The sequence below is a fragment of the Emydura macquarii genome, unplaced genomic scaffold (assembly GCF_026122565.2).
Source record: "Emydura macquarii macquarii isolate MOO-44397 ecotype Brisbane River unplaced genomic scaffold, CSIRO-AGI_Emac_v2 contig_1300, whole genome shotgun sequence".
NCBI classification, from domain to species: domain Eukaryota; kingdom Metazoa; phylum Chordata; order Testudines; family Chelidae; genus Emydura; species Emydura macquarii.
The window spans coordinates 636,349-652,892 of NW_027131437.1; the positions used below are offsets into that span (position 1 = coordinate 636,349).

A 16,544-nucleotide genomic window follows, 5' to 3' on the forward strand; every position below is an offset into this window, starting at 1 on the left:
ATAAATGTCTAAATATAGATGGGGAGCAGACTGCAAGCTAAGGCAAGGTAATTATCCTGTCACATAGATAGAGAACAAAGAGAGTAATACACAAGGTTCAGCATCTCCCCTTGCGCTCAGCTCCTGCTTTAATCATTGTTATCCTGTTGGCTGGCAACTGGGAACATTTATAAAGCTGAAGAGGACAGTCCTTACCAGTTTGTGATATATTTATAGCATAAAAACAAATAATGGCTGCTAAGTCACTGGTTGTCACTAGCTGTGGCCCTAAATTTACTTAGGAAAAAGAATAATAGATATAATTGTCACCTGTTTTGGAGATGGCAGCTGCAGACAAAGCATGAACAGGAGGAATAAAGCCTATCTATGGGAGTACCAGATCTGATTTTGTCTGATATATACATACACACAGGTTAATAGTGCATTCTTTATTTTAGTAATATTAATGTCTTACACTTTAGAGCACGTTTTATACAGATGAATGCCAAAGAACCATATATCTGTATACATGCAAGAACTGTTCCTTTACAAACTTCCTCAGATCATGCACCTCCCTAAAAATTACACCAAACTGATTATAGCATGTATATCTCCATGTGATTTATATGATACAATATTTCTGTACAGCTACTTAGATCACAAAGCCTTTATGTAGAAGGATGAAGTAAGAATCTGTACCCCTCTACTCACTGTATCTCCTGTTCTCTTCCATCATGCTATGGTAAAATGAATCTGTTACAAAAATTTAAGATCATTGGGATTATAAGGATTCTTCTAATGGCGTGACTAAATAATAAGTATATTGACTGGAGTTGAACAAAACACTTTGAAATTCACAATTTCAATGAAATTCTAAATTTTAGTGAAAAAGAGGAAAAAAAATTTTTTTTGCAAAAAATGTTATCATGCTTTTCAACCAGCTGTAGAGTAGATTGGAAAACTTTCTAAATCTGACATGGACTAAATTTTCATTGAAATTTTGAACATCAAAAAAGATAGAAGCTTGATAAATTTTAATTAAAATTTCATTTCATTTTCTAACCAGTTATAATTATATCCCCCTTTTTAGAGATGGGTAGAAGTGACTTGCCCAAGGCCACACATCAGAATTGAAACTCAGTGCTTCCTGACGCCCAAAACTGTGCTTATTCTCTCAGACCATGTTGCATCCCAATATGTAAGCCACAAACCAACACTAAGAATATACGAACACCTATTTTCAGTAAACATTCACAGAACATTCTGGTTGCTCCTTGAGAACCAATATAGGGAAAGAACACTTTAAAGAATATGTAAATAAGTCAGATGTATTCAAGTTGGTAGAATCTGATGAAACTGACCTTAGGAGCTAGCTGAAGCAATCTTGAAACCATTAGTGATTATCTTTGAGAGCTCATGGAGAACGGGTGAGGTCCCAGAGGGCTGGAAAAGAGCAAACATAATACCTGTCTTTAAAAAGGGGAACAAAAAGGACCTGGAGAATTATAGACCAGTGAGCCTAACTTTGATACTTGAAAAAATACTGGAACAAATTATTAAACCATCAATTTGTAAGCACCTAGAGGATGATAGGGTTATAAGGAACAGCCAACTTGAATTTGTCAAGAACAAATCATGCCAAATCAACCTAAGTTAATTCTTTGACGGCATTACTGGCCCATCTATACAGAAGAAATAAAAACAGTTCTATTCTGATTTGGATGACATGATCAAATCTATACCCAGGGAAAATAAACTCATACTTCTGGGAACCTTTAATGCCAAAGCTGGAAAAGCCAGTGAAGCTTGGAGTGCTGTAATAAACAACAGTGGGAGTCAGAAAAATAAGCATCTATTGTCTCCTCCTGCTCATTATTACCCACACAATCTTAAGGCATGCCAACAAACATAAAACTTGGTGCATTTTTCCAAGATCAAAACACTGGCACCTCATTGACTCTCATTATACGACAAAGAGACATCAGGGACATCAAGATCACCAGACCAATACAAAGAGCAAACTGCTGGACCAACTCCAGGATGATTACAGCCATTTTCAGTTTACATGTTGTTGTCCTTCAGTGAAATAATGCTGAACAGATTAAACCAAAATTGCGCACAGAAAAGTTGATAGTATTATGTCACCACCTATAATGCACTTGAAAAGTGGAATATATTCAAATCAGACCCTTCAAGTCTCAGGAGAAACTATAGGCAAAAATAAAAAAATCAAAGATAGCACCAAGAATGGTTTGATGTAAATGATGATGACATTAAAAAGATCCTCAAGCAGAAGTTTCTATCTTGTCAAAATAACAAAGACTCAACATCAAACAAAGAAAAATTCAAGTACCTGCAAGCCAAGCAACCCATGGTCAGCTGATGATCTATCTTGAACCCCAAATCTTTTTCAGAGTCACTGCTTCTCATGTTAAATCTTCCGTTTAGTAAGTGTGGCAAGGCTACGTGCAAAACACGTTTCTTTGATATTACCTTCTTGAACATAAGCATATATAATATATATATTATATAAAACAAATTTTAAAAACCCAATTTGTATGCCTCTACTCCTGGGGAGAGGATGAGAGAAGAAATGTGTGACAGATGTTAATCATGTTGCTTAATGCACAACTGGAAGGTGCTCTGATACTATGAGGATAAGCATGATATAAGAACATATACAGAATAGAAACTTCACAAGACTTGTAATACAATTGTGAGAGTTGGCAACACTCTTAATCTCCTATTCCTGCCATTCCTACCCCCTCCTACCTTCCCCCATCCTACAGTTTATCCTCCTGTAAGATGATGGGCTATCTCACAAGCCTGTGCATCAAAGAATACCCTCCATCCTAGTCCTTTTACTTGAGGGATTCACTTTTACATCTTCAAAACACCACAAGTTCAGCATATAAGTCACGTCCCTTCCCTTTGACCCAGTGTCTTTTGTAGTGGCCTATGTACTCTCTACAGGATTACACTCCATAGGGCATCTGCCTGGGAATCAAAAGAAGCCTCTGCTCTCTACAGGACTAGGAAGTTGAACATTTCATACCTTTTTGCACATAGCAGGGGCAACTTGCATTTTTGTATTCCACCCCACAAGCTCCCTATGTGCCACCCTACCATCCCCCTCTATTTCAGGGACTCCCTGCAACTCACCCCTCTCCTGCCATCTCTCCCCTGCCAAGGGTTTTGTGTGCCCCCATTCTTCCCATATCATGGTCCCCCTCTTTCTGCCTCCCATGCCAGCTGCTCTGTGTGCACCTTGATTCCCACGTCCCCTCTCCCCAATCTCCCCCCTTGGCAGGACTCTGTGTGCATCCCCATTCCCCTCTTCTCCCAAATCTCCTCACACTAGGGTCCCCCTAATCTCCCTCCCGACCAAGGGTTCTGTGTGCTCCCATCCTGTAGCCAGAGATTTTTGTTTCAAACTATTTGAATCTGCTAGACAGAATAGTCAGGTACAAGGGGTTGCAGAAAAGCCTCAGCAGGGGTTTAAAATTTAACAAAAATAACAGTAATTAATTGGATAGATAAAGAGTGGTATCAGTATTTGGACATTCTGTGGTATTTAAAATATTGGTGAGTTTTAGGAAAAGGATCTTTAGAATAAAAGTAGCGAGTGAATCTGGCATTGGCAATTAGAAAATGGTTTCCTTCTCTGTTCGCTCCTAACTCCCTCCTCACTCCTAGCCCCTCCCTTATCCATCTTGATGCTTTCACTCCTAAGGTAACCATGCCCTTCTAATTAGCATAGGAGGCGAGGTTAATTAGCATATTAACTATTGATTGGCTTAGAGCCTTTTTACATCAGAATCTGATTAACATAGCAGGTACTTCTTAGTTAGCATATTATGTGGCCTTCAAGCTGATTGGCTGAGCTTGGGTGATTTTGGATGAACTCCCTCCTAACGTCACCCTCTCCCATACCCATTTTGACGTTCTGACTGCTATATATAGCCAATTGTCAGCAGGCTAAGCTTTGTAGAGTGCTGAAATCACCTGGAGCGAGAGCAAGACCACCAGAGAAAAGGAAGAGAGAAGAAGGAAGGCTAATCGAGAGAACCAAAGAAGGAAGGAGCTGCATGTCAAGACCAACCTAAACAGTGGTGAGCATCACTGAAGCAAAGGTGCGCCCTTAGGCTTTGGACAACCGGGCTGAGTCCCCACTCTGTGTCCAAGCCAGGGTAATCCGTCTACTAGGAAACCGGACAAGTGCCCCTGGGCTTGCAGGCAACCGGGCTAACTGAGTCCCTGCTCTGTGTCTGAGCCTGAGGTAGCTCTCTTAGCAGTTCTTGGACAGACCAGAAGGACCTTCCCTGACTAACAGAGGGATGCTTTAAAGGTTGTGTAGGTAAAGACCACCTGAGTTTGCATGTCAATAAAGTTGGATGCTTGTGGTCTGAGTGAAATTCTCCCGCTCTACCCATCCAGCAAAGCACCTGATCCATGCTTGCTGGATGATAGATGTTTTAGTATAGATGTTTATGATAGAATGTTAACTATATTATTATTAAATTAATAGTGTAATTAATTAATGAAGACTTAAGCTTAGTCTCTTATACCGTATATGTTATAGTAGTCTAAGTACTATTTTTCTGTACCGTATATCTTCTAATAGTTGTAGTATGATAAATATATATATATTATTATATGGTAACGTCATGCTTAATTTCTCTCTTTTTCTACTTAATGTAATCATTCACTTCTAAATAAACTTGGTATCCATTTTTTAATTATCACAGCTTATGTGCTCTATCTTGATCAGAGGGCTGTATCCGTGTCCTTTCAAGGGAGGATTGTCTCCCTGGAAATTTCAATAGAGCGAATTACCATACCAGTAGTTTCTGGGGGTTGGCCTCCTTAAATTCTTAAGGGTAACAATTCTCCCTACCACAGTCTCCCTTTCTTTCCCTCGTCATAGGCTTTGTCTGTCCCTCACTCTCCACCTCTAACACCAAGACCCTAATCTCATCCAGCCTCCTGACCTCCCTTACAGCCTCCATCATCACTTGCCCCCTTCTCTCTCTAATTCTTTTCCCGCTGCCTTCGAATATGCCATTTTATTCCCTATATTAACCACACTTTCCTTCAACCTTCATGCCTTTCCAGAAATTCCCATCTCTAACTTCACATTAACATCCAAATTCCACATAGAAGCAGTCTGCTCCCATCATTTTGACTTCATGACTTCTAACTCTTCCCTCAACACTTTTGCAGTCTGACTTTGGTTCCCCATCCTCAGTGACTGCACTCACAAATTTATTAGTGACCTCTTCCTAGCGAACTCCAAGGATCTCTTCTCCATCCTCACTTTCTTTGATCTGTTTGCTGTTTGTGACATAGTTTGACCATATTATCATCTTGACTGAATTTCGCCTTCCTGAGATTCGGTAACTGAGTGGTTTGACTCATTGTCCTTTTACTTTTCAGACTGTTCCTTCCGTGTCCTTCCTTGTTAACTCTAAAAAGGGAAACTCCCAGTCTAGAGGCAGGTACTTCTCTCACCATGCAATATGGTGTCCCTTTCGGGTAATTGGAAAAATATTCAAACATGATGTTCTTCGAAAACAAAACAAACAATTTATTATGGGGATTGAACAGGATCACAAATCAATCAGGGGTTAACCCAAGGTCCCAAATATATGTCCCCAGGGCTCCCAAGTGTCTTTTGATGTTACACAGTCCTCACTATCTTTCTTCGCCTCCTGGCGCCGTTGTCTACTTCTCGTCCTTAATCTCGTCTGCTTCTCGTCCTCGTCCACGCCGAGCCTACCCTTCCTACAATCAATTCGTTCTCTACCCTTCCACGCGCATACACTGTACGGTCAGACAGCCCCAACTGTCAGTTGTTTAGATCTTATATAGATTTTCTGGCGTCCCTAAGGACCAATCAGGTATCTGGGTTTTCCCGCTGCTACCTGCTGTTTGCACACGTCACTCAACTTCTGAGCACGACACGCTAGATGTTGCACACGACACTTTAGAGAGTGAGGTCTCTTGTGATTGGCTCATAACTATATACATGCAAATCCCTTCCGGGTATATTATGCTAATTAACTTAAGCTATTGACCTCGGCTACCTTGATTGACAGGTTCCTGTCAGCAGGGTAGATTCTCTACGGTCTTTTATTCTATGAGGTCACTTTAACTATTTACAAAGAGGAGAGGGGCAGTATAGGGGACTAGACCCAGAGCTTACACTTCCCCATCCTTGTCTCCTTTGGCAGATGCATCTTCTCCCAACACTCTGCAGGATTGTGTCCTTGATCCCTTCCTCTTCTACGCTGCGATTAGACACACATGACTGGCCCGTGCCAGCTGATTAAGGCTAAGGGGCTGTTTAACTGCAGTGTAAATGTTTGGGTAGCTCTGGGACCCTCCCACCTCTCAGGATCCTAGAGACTGGGCTCTGGCTTGAGCCTAAACATCTCCACCAGAATTAAACAGACCCTTAGCCCAAGCCCCATGAGCCTGAGTCAGCTGGCACAGGCCAGGTGAGGGTTTTTAATTGCAGTGTAGGCATACCCTTAGGTGCCTAACTCACCCCATGCATTGTATAGTGAGCCTGGGCACCTAACTCAGTATTCCAATAGGTAGCAGGGCATCTAGAAATTAGGTATTGCAACACTGAATCTACCTCAGTACCTCTAAAACACTACGCTGGCATAAGAGAACCTTCTTGGAAAAAAGGCTCTGAAACCACGGAAATAGAGACCTCAAAACAGAGATTCAGGGAGGCATGAAGACCTCCTTGACTGATCCAAGAACTGTCCACTGCTGGGCTCTTTGCATATCCCAAGAGAAGTAAGGCTGTATCTGACTCAACTGTTGAGCCTCCCACACGAGGACTGAACTCAATGACACGATGACCATGATACTATGCCCAGATGCAAGGGGGCACTCCAGTGGTGAGTGGCCTACCACAGACTCCAGAGGTTGGGTGTCTAGGAGTGTCCAGGGTCTCTGCCAAAGCATGGCAAGCCTTTAAGTAAGATATGCGTGATGCTTTTAAAATTCTTTTCTCTTATATTATGCTTTGTTCCCATTGTTAAGATTAAACAATATTTTGATTTAGGAAGGCTGTCTGGTCATTGTACTTACCACTGGTTTCACCTCTCGAATGGAAGAACAGCAGATACAGAACCCAGTCAGACCTGTTGGGATAAGAATGGTCAATACATAGGGTAATGTAAACTGGGACCCAGTCCAAGAGTGGGAGCATTGTGGGATTCTGTCCTGAGAGAGGAAAAGGCATGAGTCCCCACACCTAGAGGGGTACAATTAGAGATTAGAAAAAAGGCAGAGATGCAACTAGCCCAGTCGTTGTGACACTACGTATCTACATTTGTATATGGTGCCCATCATTGTCATCCTGTGTTGACATTTTGCCATCCTGTTGAGTTGACTGCGGCAGACTCAGAGCTGACTGTGTATTAGTGCATCAGTTACCATGAAAACATGAACTGAGTGTAATCTCTACAACCATAAAGGCTAGAATAGTGGCTTTAAAATATTCTGTGGGAGGGGGTACACATTGTGGCAGATACTGGACTGTGGAATTGCAGAACACATTGGGCCCTGCCTGAGATCCATTGTAGCTTTTACTTATGATATTGCAATGGATTCAGGGAGAATAATGTTCTTACTGACTACAGGTATACCAGGAGAAATTTATATTCCTATGTAGTCACTGAAAGCCTTGAATAACTCCGTGGATATGACACTAAACTCCCAAAGTGAACTGTTGTTATGCACTGAGTCTCACATGATCTCTTTATAGGCTGCTGCCACTTTGGTTATTCCAAAATCCTATTCAAGAACATGGAGAGGGCCAGACGACTGCATGAAGGGGGTAACAGTGATATGTTATGGGAAATGGGTATAAGAAATGCACTCCCATTGACCATCAAATAAGTTTGTTTACAGTGCATTTGCTTTCACTATAAATTATTTTGGTTGTATAATATAGGGCTCCCAGTGCTATATAAGAGTATTCAGAATAGGAAATAGCTACTGAAATATAGGGAACAGTAGTAGAGAATGTTATTTCCAATGGCTATTGTTTTTTTTTAAATATGTCATGTGGGAGTGGCAATAAATCATGGAGCTAAAAATGAATTCTTTATTCTAGAAGACCTGAAATTAAAAAAAAAAAAAAAAGTTAGAAATCAAACTCCTCTTTCTGGGGGTGCAAACCAGGCCTAAATCAAAATCCCCTTCAGGTTGTTAGCTAGTTAATAACTGAAACTGAGAAAAGCATTCCCCAGATTCTAAACTATCTTCTCCTTTTATGCATGTCAGCTGGGTCCTGTAGTGTAATGACTTTCAAAGGTATCCATCCTAAAGCCACTTAATCTTTCCCAATCTGGTTCCCTACTCCTACAGACCTGACAGTAAAAAGGAAGTTGTGCACTTTGTTTCAACTTAGGCAATTCTGTCTAAGTAGCCCCTGAAATCAAAGGGGTGGTATACTTTGTCACTCTTAAAATTCTTTATTAAAAATTTGAGCTGTGTCTGATATTTGGAATTGGGCGAAATGGAAATGGAGGACAAATCATATACAGGCAGAAGAATTTTCTATTGGACACAAAGTTAAGGAATATTAGAACCTTTCTACTACATCTTTTTTGTTTGCTTGCTTGCTGTTGTTTTTCCAACATCTTTGTGACACCTTGTAGATATGATTGGCTTCAGTTCTGAGGTAATATTAACGTAAGCCTTTCTTTTCTTTTTGCACTTTGTTCACAAATGGACAAAATAATGCAGAGTAGCATTAAAGATGCTGATCTAAGCAAGAGGAAAGAGTATATGTGGAGACTCCTTTTATGTTTTTTAGCTAGCAGCACTCCTCCTGGAATGCCTACATTTCTCTGATAAAAACTTCAGTCAGAACTGCACCATCAAAGATCAAAGCACTCTCCTCCATAAGAGAGTCATCCAGCTTCTCCAAGAGGGTAGTCACCATCTTGCCAGAAGATAGTTTGTCAAGAATATGACTTTGAACCAGGACATAGTTTTGTTAAGTCTTAGTCTCTAGAAAGTATTTTTCATTTCAATTTGCTTGTATTTCATTTCTAACTCTATCCTTTATACTTGAAGTCGCATAAAACCCTATCTCCTTTTGATAATAAACTTATTTTACTTTTCATCTAAACCAGCCCAATGCTGTGTTTGAAGTAAAGTGATTGTTAACTCCAGTTAAAGTGATAAATTGTGCATTTTGTCTCTTTAGAGAAGCAAACAAACCTTATTATTCCTCTGAATGGTCCATGAAAGAGCTGGACAATGCAGAATGCATAGTTTTGGGAAATTTGGGACTGGGGGCTGTTGGGGTCATCTTTCCAGATATAACCAAGGCTGGTGAAGGCCAGAGTGTGGCTGTGGTGTAACAAGCAGGCAGCTGGAGTTAGAGTTGCTGGTCCAGAACTGCTTGTCACTCAGACACTTGGTGCATGCTTGTATGCTGTCTGAGAGCATCCAGACAAGGGAGCTACAGCAGCTGGACATTTTAAGGCACCTAGGGTTACAAAGCAGGTGATGACAACCCCTCACTGGTCTAGATTACACCCAGAACTTGAGAACAGGAGATCAACTAATAACAGTGGTCCCTTCTGGCTGTGAAATCTATGAATTAATGTAGAAGTACATTCCTGAGTTTGCACACAACTTGAAGCAACAGCTGTACAGGCCCCAGCCTGTGGAGTGTAAAGCACCCTCAAATATCCATTGACTTCAACATGAGCTGAAATTGGTTAGCCCATTGCAAGTTTAGGCCTACACTGCCTGGTAAACCTGGGTACACATGACCCACTCTTGCAAACCCATTCTTTCCAAGCTCACTTTTGAGCAGCCATACTACATGGCTATGCATGCCTCATATTGATGCTGGGGCGTCCATACTGTGGTACGCAGACATATCAAATTCTGTGGCTTCTGTGGGTGCATCCCAAGGTTCTGAGCACCCTGCTAGCTGTAGCTGCTCTAAAGCTTGGTTCAGGTGTAATGTGGGAGAACTTGTTTGTCCATCCTGCAGCATTTCACTGGAAATGCCCCTTGCTTGCCATAGCATCCAGCTGACCCATTTCAGGTCTGAATGCTCCCTGCTGCTGGAATCTAGCCATAGATCCAGCACTGTTAGAAGACCTTTTCCTGCTTGCATTTTCACTGCTATTTTGAATTCACGCAAAACATCTCTGAGACACTGGTGGACATTCTGGCAGCAATATTTGTCCTACAGAAGGCAGATGTCAGAGAGGGGTACAAACACATCATTTGCAACCCTGGCTGATGCCTACTGCCATTGCTGCAGATTCTCTATAAGTACATCAGCGCTTCTGAAGCAGGGCCACAAGCAGAGACTGGTGGGATCAAATGATCAGCAGTAGGTCCAGAACTTTTAGACATTCCTGGACCAGAATGAACAGCTTGTATTGGCCCTCTAGCACCAGGATATGTGCATGAGGGAAGCCATACCAGTCCGGAAGTGCATTGCTATAGCCATCTGGAAGCTGGCTACCCCAAACTGCTACAGGTCTGTGACAAACAACTTTGGTGTTGGCAAATCAGCTGTGGAGGTTGTGAAGGTCTGTGAAGCAATCAGGACTGTTGTTCACCCAAAGGCATAAACAATGTTCCTGAAAAAATTACTGGCTTTGAGAGAATGGGCTTCCTAACTGTGCTGGGGCTTTCGATGGGACTCATATGCCCATAAACCACAAATGGTACTACCCCATTAATATATAGCCCTTGGCGGACCATAGAGGCAGTTTCATGGACATCAAAGTGGGATATACTTGCAGGGTGCATGATGCCAGGGTTTTTTCAGAAATCAGAACTATCACTTCATGGATAAGCAAGGACCTTATTCCTGACAAGTGACATTGTAAATGGAGTCTCTGTCCTCACTGTTATTCTAGGGAACACTGCATGCCCCCTTCTGCAATGGCTTATGAAACCATATCCTGACTTCAGAGGGTGTGACCCAGGCACCCCTTGGTGCCAACAGGCAGATGACATGAAAGATGCAGAGGGGTTTACAGGGATCCTCTGGGTCTGTTATCTATATAATAGTTCACCAAAGGGTGGCATGTAAAGTCTCTACTGAGAGCCAATAGCCAGTGGTCATCATAATCATTGTGAAAGGTATGTAACAACAATATTTTAAAATTATGTATCTATAGTGGAAATTGTGGAAACGGAGAGAAAAACTCTGATAGGTTCGGTTTGGGATACGGGGGGTCGGCGAGACAGTGATGATTCTAGGGGTTTGCTTAATCAATAAACCCTTTATTTTACAATAAACAATTCTATCCTTATAATAAACAGTTCTATTTCTATAATAAATAGTTCCACAGCAAACGATTGCACAGCAAACAGTGATAGCAAAAGGCAGGCGAACTCCGTGCGCGAAAGGACAAAATGCGCCACCCAAGACTTTAGCGTTTCATGATCTCTCTGGATCAACGCATGGCTGCCAGCGTGTGACACTAGGGTGCCTGGTTTTGGAGTTCCCCAAAGAAGTTACAAGACAAACACAACAGAGAACAGTTAATCCATACTCACAAACATTATATACAGGTATATCATGTTGGCCAAATTCAGCTGCCGTTTGCTTTAGATACTGCAGATGGGAGAGAGCTGCTGTGAGTGATCAGTTCACAGCGAAGCGGGCTGGGGAAGATGCGTCAGCCCGCCGAACCGACATGACCAGGAGATATGCAGGGTGCCAAGTAGATTCAATTCCTCTCTGCCCTCTGCTACCTGGGTTTGAACTTTTACGGTTTCCTGCGGTCAGCAGAGGCTAAGCCCCATTGGTTGCTATTTGCTGCATGACCTTCTAAGGTCATGGCTTGGAGTTTAGCCAAACAGGTGCTCCTGATTTCCCGGGCAGGTATGGACCAGCCAACCAGGTGATTACAATTTTCCCAGGCAGTTGCTGACCACACACCAGCAGCTGAGGTCGCTTCATTTCCTTATAAGGAGACAGATATGTGCGGCTCATGCTGCTGAGTCAACCCTCCCTAGGCTGCCTCTTTATCCGCGGGGGGGGCGGTGCATATGGCGCTGCAGACGCCACTATGCGATTTTGTCTCCACAGAAATTATGTTTTAAAAGCCTTGAGGGTTAAAGACAGGTCATGCCTCGTGTCTGTCTCACAATGTAAGTGTATTTGCATACTGAGTTACCAGCTAATCAAGACTGAGAAATTGATGAGACTATGAAATCTACAAGTAACAATACGCAGCAGGAGGGTGTGCGGTTTATGAATAAAGATCAAAGGACTGTTCTGATATATCTGGGATTGCAAAAGGACCCCGTGATATCCTTCACCTAGGAAACAAGCTGCCAGTGTGCATGTCTTATAAATGGAGGGTCACAGCAAGCCAAGCTATAAAGACTTTGGGTGAGGTAAACGTCATTAGACAAGAGAATAGCTTTTTAATTAAGTCTAGGCTCTAGAATGAGTGTTATGATTTTATTATATATGTAACCCTTTGTTTCCAATATTTCTACTTGATATGAACTGAATCTCTATACTTTGTTAAATAAACTTTTACTTGCTTTTATTATAAAAATATCAAAGTGATATGTGTTAAGTCTTTGTTGACAGCATGGTTTTTAATTCTAAAATGGAAATTGTGTTGGTTGTAATATGTTTTAGGCTGGAGTCAAATTGGAAACAAAAAAATCAGTGGTACAGTTCTAAAATGTTTGTACAAATCAACTTTCATCCACCTGAGACACAAAAATAAGACATTAGATTGTCCAGTTATTCATAATGATTGTGCATGCTCTGCTAAGTTGCTTCCCCTTAGTATGGGTATGATCCCCAACTGGCCTCTTAAGAAGGCAGAGCTTAGATGTTTGGCTACCTTCTTCTAGACTTCTTGAGTGTAGCTCTTTTTTCACTGGACAAATAAAAAAGTTAGTATTCTTAATAATAGAATTGAATAGAAAAGGTAGTATTCTTGTTGAAAAGAAACCTTATTGAGGGAGCAGGAACAAACCATCCTGATGTGCAGAAGGAATAGCAAATATAGCAGGCGACCAGCTTGGCTTAACAAATAAATCTTCTTTGAGCTTAAACACAAAAAGGAAGCTTACGAGAAGTGGAAGCTTGAACAGATGATTAGGGAGGAGTATAAAAATATTGCTTGAGCATGCAGGGATGAAATCAGGAAGGCCAAAGCGCAACTGGCGTTCCAGCTAGCAAGGGATGTGAAGGGTAACAAAAAGGGTTTCTACGGGAAGGTTACTAACAAGAAGGAGGTCAGGGAAAGTATGTGACCCTTATTGAATGGAGGAAGCAACCTGGTGACAAATGGCATGGAAAAAACTGAAGGCCTCAATTCTTTTCTTGCCTCTCTTTTCACAGATAAGGTCAGCTCCCAGACTACTACACTGGGCAGCACAGAATGAGGAGAAGGTGAACAGCTCTCAGTGGTGAAAGGACAGGTTCAGGACCATTTAGAAAAGCTGGACATACACAAATCCATGGGGTCGGATACAATGCATCCGAGGGTGTTAAGGGAGTTGGCTGATGTGATTGAAGAGCCACTGCCTTTATCTTTGAAAACTCATGGTGATTTGGGGAGGTCCTGAACGATTGGAAAAATGCAAATATAGTACCCTTCAAAAAAGGAAAGTAGGATGATTTGGGGAATTACAGACCAGTCAGCCTCACCTCAGTCCCTGGAAAAATCATGAAGGAAGTCATCAAGGAATCCATTTTGAGGTACTTGGAAGAAAGGAATGTGATCAGGAACAGTCAGCTTAGATTCACCAAGAGCAAGTCATGCCTGACCAACCTGATTGCCTTCTAGGATGAGATAACTGTCTCTGTGGATGTAGGGAAAGCAGTGGACGTGATATAACTTGACTTTGGCAAAGCTTTTGATAGGCCTCCCACGGTATTCTTGCCATCAAGTTAAAGAAGTATTGGTTGGATGAATGGACTATAAGGTGGATTGAAAGCTGGCTAGATCATCGGGCCAACGGGTAGTGATCAATGGCTCAATGTCTAGTTGGCAGCCAGTAACAAGCGGAGTGCCCCAGGGGTTGGTGCTGGAGCCGGTTTTGTTCAACATCTTCATTAATGATCTGAAGGATTGGGTGGATTGCACCCTCAGCAAGTTTGCGGATGACACTAAGCTGGGGGGAGTGGTAGATACCCTGGAAGGTAGGGATAGGATACAGAGTGACCTAGACAAATTGGAGGATTGAGCCGAAAGAAATCTGATGAGGTTCAACAAGGACAAGTAGAGAGTCCTGTACTTAGGATGGAAGAATCCCATGCACTGCTACAGACTGGGGACTGACTGGCTAGGCAGGAGTTCTGCAGCAAAGGATGTGGGGACTACAGTGGACAAGAAGCTGGATATGAGTCAACAGTGTGCCTTTTTTATCAAAAAGGCTAATGGCATATTGAGCTACATTCGGAGCATTGCCAGATTATTCCCCTTTATTCAGCATTGGTGAGGCCACATTTGGAATATTGTATCCAGTTTTAGGCCCCCCGCTACAGGAAGGATGTGGACAAATTGGTGAGAGTCCAGCGGAGGGCAACAAAAATGCTTAGGGGGCTGGAGCACAAGACTTATGAGGAGAGGCTGAGGAAACTGGGCTTGCGGAGTCTGCAGAAGAGAAGAGTGAGGGGGGATTTGATAGTGACCTTCAACTACTTGAAGGAGGGTTGCAGGGAGGATGGAGCTAGGCTGTTCTCAGTGGTGGCAGATGACAGAACAAGGAGCAATGGTCTCAAGTTGCAGTGGGGGAGGCCTAGGTTGGATATTAGGAAAATCTTTTTCACCAGGAGGCTAATGAAGCACTGGAATGTTTTACCTAGGGAGATGGTGGAATTTCCATCCTTAGAGGTCTCTAGGCCCGGCTTGATAAAGCCCTGGCCGGGATAATTTAGTTGGGGTTAGTTCTGCTTTGAGCAGGCGATTGGATTAGATGACCTGCTGAGGTCCCTTTTAACCCTAATATTCTATGATTCTTCTAAGTTTTTTGAATATTTTTTCCACAGAGGGGCAGTGTGTGCTGTCCTGTAGCTGAAATAAATCTCAAAAGGTGATACGAGTTTGGGAGGGGAGCGGAGCAATACTTTGAACCCCAAGTATGGGTAAACAAAGATTAGAAGAACCAGGTGGTTTTGTAAATGGTTGATTTGCTGAGGGGAAGGAGGATCCAGAGCCCTGTTCTTTAGGAACTCCTTGCTCAAATGTTTCCAAATTTGGACCATTAACTCTATCTTTGAAGCACAGCAAATTTCAAAATATTTTTAGTCACCATGTGGATTTTAGAGCCCTAAGAGCCATTTTAAATAGTGACTCTCAATTAACGATAGCAAAGCTATTGCTCTGCTGTAATACTCAGTGATGCTGAACAGTCAGCTAGCTTCACTGAGCTGACGATAAAGATGGTTTCTAGTCCATATGTACCAGTGATGGAGGAGATACCAACAAGGTAAAAAGGCCCTACAACTACTTATTTACGACGTTTACTGAAACTCTGGTTCAATATGACTCACTGTTATGCCCCAGGGTTCCTGTATTTACTCTTTGGCTTCAAGCTGCAGCTTCCTGGGAACGTTCTTTCTCAGACTCTCCTTGTGCCATGCCCTAGCGGGAGACCATGTGACTGTAGGAGCTTTGGGGTTTACTCAGGGAGGACTCCTCCAAGCCCTGACCAGAGTACTGGAAACCCCTAAGTGCTCAGAAATTAGGAGACTGGCTTAATCACGAGATTTAAAACACACACACATGCTGTATATATAGCCGAGTCTGCTGGATTCTGAGCCCTTAGGGTGGACTAGGGTCAGATAGATATGCTTTCAGTAACCAGGAGGCTGAGAAACTTACTTTTTGTGTTTTAAATGAAAGCTGAGCTTCTTCCCTAAAGCCAGGAGCTAGCAGTGCGAGAAAACCAGCATTATCCTGAGACGTGCCCCAAGTCACATGAGTGGGAAATGCCAGGAGCTTGGCAGGGTGTCACCAAGACCCCCCTCCTCCCTCAGACCGCGGGCCCACAAGGGGAGGGGAGGCACCGCAGGTCTCAGGACCCCGCTCTGCCCTGGCTGGGTCTCATGGCGGCCGGCGCCGTGTGTTCTCCTTGCCGCATGGACTCAGAGGATGCGAGGGCGAAATTCCCCTCACAGACCTGCCAGAGCTTCCCACCTTCGCAGCAGCTCCCGCTCACTGAATGACGAGCCCGTGTGTGGAGCCTCCCGGCGCAGAGACGGTGCTATGAGGAGACGGCGCGCGCGCGCGCGCTCTGAGCTACCGACGCGACGCGACGCGACAGAGGGACCGTTACTGGGGCCGCGAGCGCCAGAGGACACACGCTCGCGATTGGATGGCTGGCGAGAGCGCGAGCTCCGGACTCCGGGGATCCGATGGCGAGTCGCGAGCGCGCGCGAGACGTACAGAGCCGGTTGCCGATTGGCTGAAGCGCTCGCTCCCCCTGGAGGGAAAAACAACAACAACAAATCAGCTTCCGCAAATTGGCCGGACAAGGTAGCGGAGGCGGGGGGGGGAAGGGTGGTAGCGGAGTTGGCC

At 43.2% G+C, this 16,544-nt stretch overlaps 1 long non-coding RNA gene across 1 annotated transcript; it reads right to left on the minus strand.

Annotated features, from left to right (window-relative positions):
• Positions 1-1,351: 1,351 nt before the first annotated feature.
• LOC137154754 (uncharacterized) lies at positions 1,352-15,988 on the minus strand. Its single transcript, XR_010920292.1, has 3 exons — positions 15,849-15,988; positions 7,087-7,139; positions 1,352-1,422 (listed from the first exon to the last, which is right to left on the minus strand). It is a non-coding gene; the product is annotated as an uncharacterized lncRNA (long non-coding RNA).
• Between the last annotated feature and the right edge of the window lie 556 nt (positions 15,989-16,544).